Source organism: Dama dama, chromosome 26 (genome assembly GCF_033118175.1).
Source record: "Dama dama isolate Ldn47 chromosome 26, ASM3311817v1, whole genome shotgun sequence".
In the NCBI taxonomy this organism is placed as follows: domain Eukaryota; kingdom Metazoa; phylum Chordata; class Mammalia; order Artiodactyla; family Cervidae; genus Dama; species Dama dama.
In genome coordinates, this window is record NC_083706.1 from 19253075 (window position 1) to 19268671 (window position 15597).

The window sequence follows — 15597 nt, forward strand, 5'->3', positions numbered from 1 at the left end:
CGAGGCTTGGCAGGACAATAGGGATGCCTCTCGAGGTGAGGCGGGAGACCAAGTTTCCCTTTGCAGTTGCCAGAGCGATACTGTGACTCCTGTCAGTTTTCAAGAGGAGTCAGGCTTCGTCTCCTTTGGAAGCATTGAAGTCCGAGTGACTCTCGTGTTGTCAAAGGGATGTGAGGCCTCATGTCGAGATGAGGCGGGGAACTAGGGTATTCTCTAGGGTCTCCACAGGGGATTCAGACATCCCTTCATCTTTTGAGATGAAAGACGAGCCTGCATTCAAGTCACTGCAGGGAAATCCAGCCTTATTTCGAGTCAGGGCATCTCGGTGACCATTCCACTTGAGGCAGCAAACTCAGGGTCCCTCTCACGTACCTATAGCTGAGAGAAGCCTCCTCTTTAGGTGTTGTTTAAAGCTGGCATTCCTCTTGAGTCAAAGCCAGGGAATCAGCTCTCATCTCGAGATGATTTGAGGTACACAGAACTGTATTCTAGTTGCTATGCTGAACGTGGTGTTCCTCTATACTTTGGACGGAGTTCTCGGGGAATCTCTGGAGTGGCCTAAAGGAAGTCAAGCTACATGTTGTGTTTGATGGGGAACGCCGGATGCCTCTGGGGCCAATGTAGGGGAATCTGGCCTCATCTGGGGTTGATTTTGGGTACACCGAGCTCTTTCGTGTTGCTGCAGTGACTTCTGGGCCCCTCTAGATTTGTGTCAGTGTTCTTGGGGACTCTCTGTAGTTCCATCAAGGAAATCAGGGCTCCTTTCATCTTTGGTGGGGAACACGGAATTGTTCTGCTTGCAATGCAGGGGAATCTGATCTCATCTCTCATCGAGCGGGAAGTTTCATGGTTTTTCTCGAGTTGCGAAGGGAACCTGGGTTATATACTCGAGTGACGACGGAGATGGCCCCTCAAAACTCGTGTTTGTTCAGCAACGTCAGGACTCCTGTCTAGTTGCAAGGGACAACTCGGGATTCTCTTTGAGGCTCGGCAGGGCAATAGGAACGCCTCTCGTGGTGAGGCGGGAGACCCAGTGTCCTTTCACGTTGCCATTGGGATACTCGGATTCCTGTCAATTTTCAAGAGGAGTCAGTCATCATCTACTTTTGAAGCATTGAACTCTGCGTTCCACTCGTGTTGTCAAAGGGATGTGAGGCCTCCTGTCGAGATGAGGCGTGGAATTAGGGCTTTCTCTAAGGTCAGCACAGGGGATTCAGACATCCTTTCATCTTGTGAGATGAAAGACGAGCCTGCATTCAAGTCACTGCTGGGAATTCCGGCCTTATTTCGAGTCAGGGTATCTCGATGTCCATTCCACTTGAGGCAGAAAACTCAAGGTCCCTCCTGCATAGAAAAGCCTCCGCTTGAGCTGCTTGTGGAAAGTTGGCATTCCTCTTGATTCGAAGCCAGGGAATCAACTCTCATCTCAAAATGATTTGGGCTGTATGGAGCTTTTCTCGTGTTGCTGTGCTGAACTTGGTCTTCCTCTAGTCTGGGGACGGTGTTCTCGGGGAATCTCTGGAGTTGCCTAAAAAAGTCAAGCCACTTATCCTGTTTGATGAGGAATGCAGGATTGCTCTGGAGCCAATGCAAGGATATCGGGTCTCATCTCGAGTTGATTTGTGGTACACGGGGCTCTTTCGTTTTGCTGTGTTAACCTCGGGGTCCCCCTAAACTTGTGACAGTGTTCTTGGGGACTCTCTGGAGTTTCATCTAGCAAGTCAAGGCTCCTTTCGTGTTTGATGGGTAACACGGACTTGCTCTTCATGCAATGCAGGGGAATCGAGTCTCATCTCATGGCGAGAGGGAATTCTCATGGTTTTCTCGAGTTGTGGTGGGAACCTGGGGTATGATCTCGAGTTACAGCGGGGATGGCCCTTCAAAACTCATGTTGGTTCAGCGACATCAGGACTCCTGTCGAGTTGCAAGGGACACATCGGGATTCTGCTCGAGGCTTGGCAGGACAATATGGACGCCTCTCGAGGTGAGGGGGGAGACCCAGGGTCCATTCCAGTTGCCACAGGAATTTTGGGATTCCTATCAATTTTCAAGAGAAGGCAGCCATCCTCTCCTTTTGATGCATTTAACTTTGCGTGCCACTGGAGTTTTCAAAAGGTTGTGAGGCCTTCTGCCGAGATGAGGCGGGGAACTAGGGCTTTCTCTAGGGTCTCCACAGAAGATTCAGACATCACTTCATCTTGTGTGATGAAAGACGAGCCTGCATTCAAGTCACTGCAGGGAAATCCGACCTTATTTCGAGTCATGGAATCTCGGTGACCATTCCACTTGACGCAGCAAACTCAGGTTCCCTCTCACATAACTATAGCTGAGAGAAGCCTCCTCTTGAGGGGCTTGTGGAAAGTTGGCATTCCTCTTGAGTCGAAGCCAGGGGATCAGCTCTCATCTCAAGATGATTTGGGGTACACATAGCTTTTCTCGAGTTGCTGTGCTGAACTTGGTGTTCCTCTAGACTTGAGACGGTATTCTCGGGTAATGTCTGGAGTTCCCTAAAAGAAGTCAAGCCACTTGCCGTGTTTGACGGGGAATGAGTGATGGCTCTGGAGACAATACAGGGGAATCGGGCTTCATCTCGAGTGATTTGAAGTACACTGTGCGCTTTCATGTTGCTGCGGGGACCTCAGGGTCCCTCTAGAAATGTGACAGTGTTCCTGGGGACTGTCTGGAGTTCCATCAAGGAAGTCAAGTCTCCTTTCCTGTTTGATGGGGAACACGAACTTGCTCTGCACGCAGTGCGGGGGAACCGGGCCTCATCTCGAGTTGATTTCAAGTACACGGTGCACTTTCATGTTAATGCGGGGACCTCAGGGTCCCTCTAGACTTGTGACAGTGTTCTTGGGGTCTGTCTGGAGTTCCATCAAGGAAGTCAAGTCTCCTTTCCTGTTTGATGGGGAACACGGGCTTACCCTGCATGCATTGCAGGGGAATCGGGCCTCATCTCGTGGCGAGGGGTAATTCTCATGGTTTTCTCGAGTTGTGGCGGGAACCTGGGTTATGTTCTCGAGTTATGGCAGGGATGGCCCTTCAAAACTCGTGTTTATTCAGCGATGTTTGGACTCCTGTCTAGTTGCGAGGGACACATTTGGATTCTCCTCGAGGCTTGGCAGGACAATAGGGACGCCTTTCGAGGTGAGGGTGGCGACCCAAGTTCCTTTCCAGTTGCCACAGGAATTTTGGGATTCCTATCAATTTTCAAGAGGAGGCAGACATCCTCTCGTTTTGAAGCTTTTAACTCAGCATGCCTCTCGAGGTATCAAAAGGATGTGAGGCCTCCTTCGAGATGAGACGGGGAACTAGGGCTTTCTCTAGGGTCTCCACAGGGGATTCAGACATCCCTTCATCTTTTGTGATGAAAGATGAGCCTGCATTCTAGACACTGCAGGGAAATCCAGCCTTATTTCGAGTCACGGCATCTCGGTGACCATTCCACTTGACGCAGGATATTCAGGGTCCCTCTAACATACCTATAGCTGAGAGAAGACTCTTCTTGATGGGCTTGTGGAAAGCTGACATTCCTGTTGAGTCGAAGCCATGGAATCAGCTCTCATCTCGAGATGATTTGGGGTACACGGAGCTTTCCTCAAGTTGCTGTGCTGAACTTGGTGTTCCTCTAGACTTGAGACGGTATTCTCGGGTAATCTCTGGAGTTGCCCAAAGGAAGTCAAGCCACTTGTCGTGTTTGATGTGGAACGAGTGATGGCTCTGGAGACAATGCAGGGGAATCAGGCCTCATCTCGAGTTGATTTGAAGTACACGGTGCACTTTCGTGTTGCTACGGGGACCTCAGGGTCCCTCTAGACTTGTGACAGTGTTCCTGGGGACTGTCTGGAGTTCCATCAAGGAAGTCAAGGCTCCCTTCATGTTTGATGGGGAATACGGACTTGCTCTGCACGCAATACAGTGGAATCAGGCCTCATCTCGCGGCGATGGGGATATCTTATGATTTTCTCGGGTTTTGGCGGCAACGTGGGGTATGTTCTTGAGTTACTCCGGGAATGGCCCTTCAAAACTCATGTTTGTTCAGCGACATCAGGACTCCTGTCTAGCTGCAAGGGACACCTCGGGATTCACCTCGAGGCTTGTAGGGCAATAGGGATGCCCCTCGAGGTGAGGGCGGTGACCCAGTTTCCCTTTGCAGTTGCCACAGGGATATTGTTATTCCTAATAATTTTAAAGAGGTGTCAGACATCGTCTCCTTTTGAAGCATTGAACTCCACTTGACTCTCGAGGTGTCAAAGTGATGTGAGGCCTCCTGTCGAGATGAGGCGGGCAACTAGGGCTTTCTCTACAGTCTCCACAGAGGATTCAGACATCTCTTCATCTTGTGAGATGAAAGATGAACCTGCGTTCAAGTCACTGCGGGGAATTTTGGCCTTATTTCGAGTCAGGGCATCTCGGTGTCCATTCCACTTGAGGCCACAAACTCAGGGTCCCTCTCACATACATATAGTTGAGAGAAGCCTCTGCTTGAGCTGCTTGTGGACAGTTGGCATTCCTCTTGAGTCGAATCAGGGAATCAGCTCTCATCTGGAGATGATTTGGGGTACACGGATCTTTTCTCGAGTTGCTGTGCTGAACTGGTGTTCCTATAAACTTGAGACGGTGTTCTCGGGGAATCTCTTGAGTTGCATAAAGGAAGCCAAGCCACTTGTCATGTTTGATGGGGAATCCGTGATGGCTCTGGAGCCAATGCAGGGGAATTGGGCCTCATGTCGAGTTGATTTGAGTTACATGAGCTCTTTCGTATTGCTGCGGTGACCTCACGGTCCGTCTTGACCTGTGACATTGTTCTTGGGGACTATGTTGAGTTTCATCTAGGAAGTAAAGGCACCTTTCGTGTTTGATGGGTAACAGGGACTTGCTCTGCACTCAGTGCAGGGGAATTGGGCCTCACCTCGCAGCCAGGGGGAAGTCTCAAGGTTTTTGACGAGTTCCGGCGGGAACCTAGGGTACGTTCTCGAGTTATGGCGAGGATGGCCGTTCAAAACCCATGTTGGTTGAGCGGCGACGGGACTCCTGCCTAGCTGCGAGCGAAACCTCGCAATTCTTCTCGAGGCTTGGCAGGGCAGTATGGTTGCCTCTCGAGGTCAGGGGGTGACCCAGTTTCCCTTTGCAGTTGCCACAGAAATATTTGGATTCCTATCAATTTTCAAGAGGTGTCAGGCATCGTCTCCTTTTGAAGCATTGAACTCCGCGTTCCACTCAAGTTGTCAAAGGGATGTAAGGCTTCCTGTCAAGATGAGGTGGGGAACTAGGGCTTTCTCTACGGTCTCCACAGGGGATTCAGACATCCCTTCATCTTGGGACATGCAAGAAGAGTCTGCATTCAAGTCACTGCAGGGAATTCTGGCCTTATTTGGAGTCAGGGCATCTCAATGTCCATTCCACTTGAGGCACCAAACTCAGGGTCCCTCTCACATACCTATAGCTGAGAGAAGCCTCTTCTTGAGCTGCTTGTGGAAAGTTGGCATTCCTCTTGAGTCAAAGCCAGGGAATCAGCTCCCATCTCAAGATGATTTGGGGTACACCAAGTTTTTTTGTTGCTGCGGTGACTTCAGGGATCCTCTAGACTTGTGACAGTGTTCATGGGGACTCTCTGGAGTTCCATTAAGGAAGTCAAGGCTCCTTTCTTGTTTTAAGAACCCACGGACTTGCTCTTCAAGCAATACAATTGAATAGGTCCTCATCTCGAGGCGAGGGGCCAGACTCATTGTTTTTCTCGAGTTGCGGCGGGAACCTGTGTTATGTGTTCAAGTTACGGCGGGGATGGACCTTCAAAACTCATGTTGGTTCAGCGACGTCTGGACTCATGTCTAATTGCGAGGGACACCTGGGTAATCTCCTCGAGGCTTGGCCGGGAAATAGGGACGTCTCTCGAGGTGAGGCGGGAGACCTAGTCTCCCTTCCCAGGTAAATCAGGGATATTAAGATTCCTGTTAATTTTCAAGAGGAGTCAGGCATCGTCTCCTTTTGAAGCATTGAACTCCACGTGCCTCTCGAGGTGTCAAAGAATGTGAGGCCTCCTCTACAGATGAGGGGGGGAACTAGGGCTTTCTATAGGGTCTCCACAGGGGATTCAGACATCCCTTCATCTTGTGAGCTGAAAGACGAGACTGCATTCAAGTCACTGCAGGGAAATCCGGCCTTATTTCAAATCAGGGCATCTCGGTGTCCATTCCACTTCAGGCAAAAAATTCAGGGTCCCTCTCACATACCGATAGCTGACAGAAGCCTCCTCTTGAGGTGCTTGTGGAAATTTGGCATTCCTCTTGAGTCGAAGCTAGGGAATCAGCTCTCATCTCGAGATGATTTGGGGTGCACGGAGCTTTTCTCGAGTTGCTGTGCTGGACTTGGTGTTCCTGTAGACTTGGGACCGTGTTCTCTGGGAATCTGTGGAGTAGCATAAAGGAAGTCAAGCCACTTGTTGTGTTTGATGGGTAAAGATGGATGGCTCTGGAGCCAATGCAGGGGATTCAGGTCTCATCTCGAGTTGATTTGAGGTACACAGAGCTCTTTTGTGTTGCTGTGGTCACCTCAGGTCCCTCTAGGCTTGTGACAGTGTTCTTGGGGACTCTCTGGAGTTCCATGAAGGAGGTCAAGGCTTCTTTCGTGTTTGATGGGGAACACGGACTTGCTCTAACACAATGCAGGGGAGTCAGTCCTCATCTCACGGTGAGGGGGAAGTCTCATTGTTTTTCTCGAGTTGTGGCTGGAACCTGGGGTATATTCTCGAGTAACAACGCGGATGGCCCTTCAAAACTCGTGTTTGTTCAGCGACGTCAGGGCTCCTGTCTAGTTGCAAGGGACAGCTCGGGATTTTCATAGAGGTTTGGCAGGGCAATATGGACGCTTCTCAAGTTAAGGCGTGAGACCCAGGGTCCCTTTCCAGTTGCCTCAGTGATATTGGGATTCCTATCAATTTTCAAGAGGAGTCAGGCATCGTCTCCTTTTGAAGCATTTAGCTCCGTGTACCTCTCCAGGTGTCAAAGAGATGTGAGGCCTCCTATTGTGATGAAGCGGGAAACTAGGTCGTTCTCTAGGGTCTCCACAGGGGATTCAGACATCCCTTCATCCTGGGAGATGCAAGACGAGCCTGCATTCATCTCACTGCAGGGAAATCCGGGATTATTTCATGTCAGGTCATCTCGGTGTACATTCCACTTGAGGCAGCAAATTCAGGGTCCCACTCACATACTAATAGCTGAGAGAAGCCTCCTCTTGAGTTGCTTGTGGAAAGTTGGCATTCCTCTTGAGTCAAAGCCAGGAAATCAGCTCTCATCTCGAGATGATTTGGGGTACATGGAGGTATCCTCGATGCTGTGCTGAACTTGGTGTCCCTCTAGACATGGGACAGTGTTCTCGGGGAATCTCTGGAGTTGCCTAAAGGAAGGCAAGCCACTTGTGTTTGATGGGGAACCCGGGATGGCTCTGGACCCAATGCAGAGGAATCGGGCCTCATCTCAAGTTGATTTGGGGTACACCGAGCTCTTTTGTGTTGCTGCACTGAACTCAGTGTCCCTCTAGACTTGTGACAGTGTTCTTGGGGTCTCTTTGGAGTTCCATCAAGGAAGTCAAGGCTCCTTTCATGTTTGATGTGGAACACGGAATTTCTCTGCACGCAATGCGGGGGAATCGGGCCTCATCTTGTGGTGAGGGGGAAGTCTCATGGTGTTTCTCGAGTTATGACGGGAGGGGTATATTCTCGAGTTACGACAGGGATGGCCCTTCAAAACTCGTCCTTGTTCAGCAAAGTCAGGACTGCTGTCTAGTAGCGAGGGACACCTCAGGATTCTCCTCGAGGCTTGGCAGGGCCATAGGGACGCCTCTCGAGGTGAGGCGGGAGACCCAGTGTACCTTTCCAGTTGCCACAGGGATATTGGGATTCCTAACAATTTTCAAGAGGAGTCAGGCATCATCTTGTTTTGAAGCATTGAACTCCCCGTGCCTCTCGAGTCGTCAAAGAGATGTGAAACCTCCTGTCGATATGAGGCGAGGAACCAGGGCTTTCTCTAGGGTCTCCACAGGGGATTCAGACATCCCTTCATCTTGTGAGATGAAAGACGTGAATGCATTCATGTCACTGCACGGAAATCTGGCCTTATTTTGAGTCAGGGCATCTCGGTGTCCATTCCACTTGAGGCAGCAAACTCAGGGTCCCTCTCACATATGTATAGCTGAGAGAAGCCTCCTCTTGTGATGCTTGTGGAAAGTGGCATTCCTCTTGAGTTGAAGCCATGGAATCAGCTCTCATCTTGAGATGATTTGGGGTACACGGAGCTTTTCTCGCGTTGCTGTGCTGAACTTGGTGTTCCTTTAGACTTGGGACGGTGTTCTCTGGAAATCTCTGGTGTTGCCTAAAGGAAGGCAAGCCACTTGTCATGTTTAATGGGGAACGCAGGATGGCTCTGGAGCCAATGCAGGGGAATCGGGCCTCATCTCGAGTTTATTTGGGGTACATGGAGCTCTTTCGTGTTGCTGCGCTGACCTCAGTGTCCCTCTCGACTTCTGACAGTGTTCTTGGGGGCTCTCTGGAGTTCCATCAAGGAAGTCAAAGCTTCTTTTGTGTTTGATGGGGAATATGGACTTGCTCTGTATGCAGTAAAGGGGAATCGGGCCTCATCTCTTGGACGAGGGGGAAGTCTCATGGTTTTTCTCGAGTTGCGGCGGGAACATGGGGTATGTTCTCAAGTTATGGCGAGGATGGCCCTGCAAAACTCGTGTTTGTTCAGCAACTCCTGGACCACTGTGTAGTTGTGAGGGACACCTCGGAATTCTCCACGAGGCTTGGCAGGGCAATAGGGATGCCTCTCAAGGTGAGGCGGGAGACCCAGTGTCCCTTTCCAGGTGCCACAGGTATATTGGGATTCCTATCAATTTTCAAGAGGAGTCAGGCATCATTTCCTTTAAAAGCACTGAACCGCGCTTTCCTCTCGAGTAGTCAAAGGGATGTGAGGCCTCCTGTAGAGTTGAGGCGGGGAATTGTGGCTTTAGCTATGGTCTCCACAGGGGATTCAGACATCCCTTCATCTTGGGAGATGAAAGAAGAGTCTGCATTCAAGTCACTGCAGGGAAATGGGGCTTATTTCGAGTCAGGACATCTCAGTGTCCATTCCACTTGAGTCAGCAAACTCAGGGTCCCTCACATACCTATAGCTGAGAGAAGCCTCCTCTTGAGGGGCTTGTGGAAAGTTGATATTCCTCTTGAGTCGAAGCCAGGGAATCAGCTCTCATGTCTAGATGATTTGGGGTACACGGAGCTTTTCTCGAGTTGCTGTGCTGAACTTGGTGTTCCTCTAGACGTGGGATGGTCTTCTCGGGGAAACTCTAGTTGCCTAAATGAAGTCAAGCCACTTGTCATGTTTGATGGGGAACGCGGGATGGCTCTGGAGACAATGGAGGGGAATCGGGCCTCAACTCGAGTTGAATTGGGGTACACGGAGCTCTTTCGTGTAGCTGCGGTGACCTCACAGTCCCTCTAGACTTGTGACCGTGTTCTTAGGGACTCTCTGGTATTTCATCAAGGATGTAAGTCTCCTTTCTTGTTTGATGTGGAACACAGAATTTCTCTGCATACCATGCAGGGGAATTGGGAATCATCTTGGTGGGAGGGGGAATTCTCATGATTTTTCTCAACTTGTGACAGAACCTGGGGTATATTCTCGAGTTATGATGGGGATGGCCCTTCAAGACTCGTGTTTGTTCATCGACGTCAGGACTCCTGTCTAGTTGCGAGGGACACCTCGGGATTCTCCTCGAGGCTTGGCAGGGCAATAGGGACGCCTCTCGAGGAGAACCGCGAGACCCAGAGTCCCTTTCCAGTTGCCACAGGAATATTGGGATTTCTATCAATTTTCAAGAAGAGTCAGGCAATGTCTCCTTTTGAAGCATTGAACTCCATGTGCCTCTCGAGTTGTCAAAGGGATGTGAGGCCTCCTGTCTAGATGATGCTGGGAACTAGGGCTTTCTCTAGGGTTTCTACAGAAGATTCAGACATCCCCTCATCTTGGAAGATGCAAGACAAGCCCGCATTCAAGTCACAGCAGGGAAATCCAGCCTTATTTCAAGTCAGGGCATCTTGGTGTCCATTCCACTTCAGGCCGCAAATTCAGGGTCCCTATCACATACCTATAGCTTAGAGAAGCCTCCTCTTGAGGTGCATGGACAAATTTCGGATTCCTCTTGAGTCGAAGCCAGGGAATCAGCTCTCATCTCGAGTTGATTTGGGGTACATGGAGCTCTCTCGTGTTGCTGTGGTGACCTCAGGGTCCCTCTAGACTTGTGACAATGTCCTTGGGGACTGTCTGGAGTGCCATCAAGGAAGTCAAGGCTCCTATCATGTTTGAAGTGGAACACGGAATTGCTGTGCACAGAAAGCAGGGGAATCGGGTGTCATCTCCTGGCGAGGGTTAAGTCTCATTGTTTTTCTCCAGTTGCAGCGGAACATGGGGTATATTCTCAAGTTACGACAGGATGTCCCTTCAAGAGTCATGTTTGTTCAGCAACATCATGACTCCTCTCTAGTTGTGAAGGACACCTCAGGATTCTCCTCGAGGCTTGGCAGGGCAATAGGGACGCCTTTTGAGGTGAGGCGGGAGACCCAGGGTCCCTTTGAAGTTGCCACAGGAATATTGGGATTCCTATCAATTTTCAAAAGGAGTCAGGCATCGTCTCCTTTTGAAGTATTGAACTCCACGTGCCTCTAGAATTGTCAAAGGGATGTGAGGGCTCCTGTCGAGATGAGGCGGGGAACTAGGGCTTTCTCTAGAGTCTCCACAGGGGATTCAGACATCCCTTCATCTTGGCAGATGCAAGATAAGCCTGCATTCAAGTCACTGCAGGGAAATCCGGCCTTATTTCGAGTCAGGGCATCTCGGTGTCCATTCCACTTGAGGCCGCAAACTCAGGGTCCCTCTCACATACCTATAGCTGAGAGAAGCCTCCTCTTGAGGTGCTTGTGGAAAGTTGGTATTCCTCTTAAGTTGAAGCCAGGGAATCAGGTCTCATCTCGAGTTGATATGAGATAAAGGGAGCTCTTTCGAGCTGCTGCGGTGACCTCAGGGTCCCTATAGACTTGTGACAGTGTTCTTGGGGACTCTCTGGAGTGCCATCAAGGAAGTCAAGGCTCCTTTCGTGTTTGATGTGGAACACGGAATTGACCTGCACACAATGCAGGGGAATCGGGCCTCATCTCACAGCGAGTGGGAAGTCTCATGATTTTTCTCGAGTTGCGACGGGAACCTGGGGTATACTCCCGAGTTAGAAGAGGGATGGCCCTTCAAGACTCGTGTTTGTTCAGCGACGTCATGACTCCTGTCTAGTTGTGAGGGACACCTCGGGATTCTCCTCGAGGCTTGGCAGGGCAATAGGGACGCCTCTCAAGGGGAGGCAGGAGAACCAGTTTCCCTTTCCAGTTTAGAGAGGGATATTGATATTCCTATAATTTTCAAGAGGAGTCAGGCATCACCTCCTTTTGTAGCATTGAACTCCGCGTGCATCTTGAGTTGTCAAAGGGTTGTGAAGCCTCCGGTCAAGATGAGGCGGGGAACTAGGGCTTTCCTGAGGGTCTCCACAGGGGATTCAGACATCCCTTCATTTTGGGAGGTGAAAGACGAGCCTGAATTCAAGTCACTGGAGGGAAATCTGGCCTTATTTCGAGTCAGGGCATCTCGGTGTCCATTCCACTTGAGGCTGCAAACTCAGGGTCCCTCTCACATACCTATAGCTGAGAGAAGCCTCCTCCTGAGGTGCTTGTGGAAAGATGGTATTTCTCTTGAGTCGAAGCCTAGGAATCAACTCTAATCTTTAGTTGATTTGGGGTACACGGAGCTCTTTCCTGTTGTTGCAGTGACCAGAGGGTCCCTCTGGACTTTGACAGTGTTCTTGGGGAATCTCTGGAGTGACATCAAGGAAATCAAGGCTTCTTTCATGTTTGATGTGGATCACGGAATTGCTCTGTAAACAAAGCAGGGGAATTGGGCCTCATCTCGCGGCAAGGGGGAAGTCTCATTGTTTTTCTCGAGTTGCGGCAGGAACTTGGGGTATATTCTCGATTTACGACTGGGATGGCCCTTCAAGACTCCTGTTTGTTCAGCAACGTCGGGACTCCTGTCTAGTTGCAAGGGACACCTCGGGATTCTCCTCAATTCTTCGCAGGGCAATAGGGACGCCTCTTGAGGTTATGTGGGAGACCCAGGGTCGCTTTCCACTTGAAACAGGTATATTGGGATTCCTATCAATTTTCAGGAGGAGTCAGGCATCGTCTCATTTTGAAGCATTGAACTCCCCGTGCCTCTCGGGTTGGCAAAGGATGTGAGGTCTGCTATGAGATGAGGCGGGAAACTAGGGCTTTCTCTAGGGTCTCCACAGGGGATTCAGACATCGCCTCATCTTGGGAGATGCAAGACAAACCAGCATTCAAGTCACTGCAGGGACACCCGGCCTTATTTCGAGTCAGGGCATCTCGGTGTCCATTCCACATGAGGCCGCAAAATCAGGGTCTCTATCACATACATTTACCTGAGAAAACTCTGCTCTTGAGGTGCTTATGGAAAGTTGGTATTCTTCTTGAGTCGAAGACAGGGAATCAGTTCACATCTCGAGTTGATTTGGGGTACATGGAGCTCTTTCATGTTGCTGTGCTGATCTCAGGGTCCCTCTAGGCTTGTGACAGTGTTCTTGGGGACTCTCTGGAGTGCCATCAAGGAAGTCAAGGCTCCTTTCATGTTTGATGTGGAACACGGAATTGCTCTGGAGACAATGCAGGGGAATCGGGCATCATCTTGCATTGAAGGTGGAATCTTGTGGAGTTCCTCACGTTGCAGTAGGAAACTCGTGCTTCCACTCGAGTAACTACGGGGACGACAGTGAACCTCTCATGGTCTTCAGGGATGTCAGGCTTCCTTTCTCGTTGCCAGAGACACTTTTGGATTCCTCTCGAGTTGTGGCAGGGGAATTGGGACGCATCTGGAGTTGAGGTAGAAAATCCAGCTTCCGTTTCCTGTTGCGACAGGGATCTTGCGGATTGTATAGATATTCCAGGGGTGTCAGGCATCATCTCGTGTTGAGGCATGGAAGCCCTCCTGGTCTCAAGTTCGAAATGGGGTGTCAGGTCTCATTTCGAGATGGGGTGGGGAACTCGGGCTTTTTCTAGAAGTGCAACAAGGGAGTCAGACCTCCCTTACTGTTGCGACAAGAAACTCAGAGCTCCATTCAAGTCGTTGCCATGGAATCAATCCTTTCATGGAGCTGAGGGGGAACACGATGTCCTTTCAACTTACAGCAGGTACCTCGGGGACCTTCTGGACTTTCAACAGGTGAGACAAGGCAGCGCGTCCGGTGTGAGTAGAGCATCAGGATTCCTCTTCAATCAAAGAATGAGAATTGGCCCTCATCTCGAGATGATTTGGGGTACACACGGAGCACTCTCAGGTTGCGGCAGTGACCTTGGGGTTCCTCTAGCCTTGTGACGGTGTTCCTGGGGACTCTCTGGAGTTCCATAAAGGAACTCAAGCCTCCTTTTGTGTTTGATGTGGAACACGTAATTGCTTGGGAGGCAATGCAGGGGAATCAGGCCTCATCTCGTGTTGAGGGGGGATATCTCATGGTTATTCTCGAGTTTTGGTGGGAACCTGGGGTTTCCTCTCGAGTTACGATGGGGATGTTCTTGAAACACTCGTGTTTTCTCAGTGACGTCAAGACTCCTGTCTAGTTTCCAGGGACACCTCGGGATTCTCCTCGAGTCGTGGCAGGGCAGTAGAGATACCTCTCGAGTTGAGGAGGGAGACCCATGGTCCCTTTCAAGTTGCCACTGGGATATTGGAATTCCTATCGATTTTCAAGAGAAGTCAGGCATCGTCTCCTGTTGAAGCATGCAACTCCGCATTCCTCTGGAGATGCCAAAGGGGTGTGAAGCCTCCTCTGGAGATGAGGCGGGGAACTAGGTCTCTTTCTAGGGTCTCAACAGGGCATTCAGACATCCCTTCATGTTGTGAGAGGAAACACGGGCTTGCATTTGAGTCACTGCAGAGAAATCAGGCCTTGACTCGAGTGAGGGGAACTCGGTGTCCATTCCACTTGAGGCAGCAAACTCAGGGTCCCTCTCACATACTTATAGCTGAGAGAAACCTCCTCTTGAGGTGCTTGTGGAAAGTTGGCATTTCTCTTGAGTTGAAGCCAGGAAATCAGCTCTCATCTCGAGATGATTTGGGGTACAAGGAGCTTTTCTCGAGTAGCTGTGCTGAACTTCGTGTTCCTCTAGACTTGGGACAGCATTCTCAGGGAATCTCTGGAGTTGCCTAAAGGAAGTCAAGCCACTTGTCGTGTTTGATGGGGAATGTGGGATGGCTCTGGAGCCAATACAGGAGAATCGGGCCTCATCTCGAGTTGATTTGGGGTTCACAGAGCTCTTTCATGTTGCTGCGGTGACCTCAGGGTCCATCTAGACTTGTGATGGTGTTCTTGGGGAGTCTCTGGAGTTCCATCAAGGAAGACAAGGCTCCTTTCATGTTTGATGTGGAACACGGAATTGACCTGCACACAATGCAGGTGAATCGGGCATCATCTCGTGGCAAGGGGGACGTCTCATGGTTTTTCTCGATGGGGATGTCCCTTCAAGAGTCGTGTTTGTTCAGCGACGTCAGGACTCCTGTCTAGTTGCGAGGGACACCTCAGGATTCTCCTCGAGGCTGGCAGGGCAATAGGGACACCTTTCGAGGTGAGGCGGAAGACCCAGCATCCCTTTCCAGTTGCCACAGGGATATTGGGATTCCTATCAATTTTCAAGAGGAGTCAGACATTGTCTCCTTTTGAAGCATTGAACTCTGCTTTCCTCTCAAGTTGCCAAATGGATGTGAAGCCTCCTGTCGAAATGAGGCGGGGTACTAGGGCTTTCTCTAGGGTTTCAACAGGGGATTCAGACATCCCTTCATCTTGTAAGATGAAAGACGAGCCAGCATTCAAGTCACTGCAGGGAAATCCGGCCTTATTTCGAGTCAGGGCATCTCAGTGTTCATTCCACTTCAGGCAGCAAACTCAGGATCCCTCTCAAATACCTATAGCAGATAGAAGCCTCCTCTTGAGGTGCAAGTGGAAAGTCTGCATTCCTCTCGAGGTGAAGCAAGGGAATCGGCCCTCACCTCGAGATGATTTGGTGTACACGGAGCTCTTTCATGTTGTGGCAGTGACTTCGGGGTTCCTCTAGACTTGTGACGGTGTTCCTGGGGACTCTCTGGAGTTCCATAAAGAAAGTCAAGCCTCCTTTCCTGTTTGATGTGGAACACGGAATTGCTCTGGAGGCAATGCAGGGGAGTCGGGCATCATCTTGCATTGAAGTTGGAAACGTGTGCGTTTCCTCAAGTTGCGGTAGGAAACTCGTAGTTCCACTCGAGTAACTAGGGGGACGGCAGTGAACCTCTGATGGTTTCTCAGGGATGTCAGCCCTCCTTTCTTGTTGCCAGAGACACTTTGGGATTCTTTCGAGTTGTGGCAGGGGAATCTTGACGCATCTCATGTTGAGGCAGAAATTCCATCTTCTGTTTCCTGTTGTGACAGGGATCTTGCGGCTTGGATAGATTTTCCAGG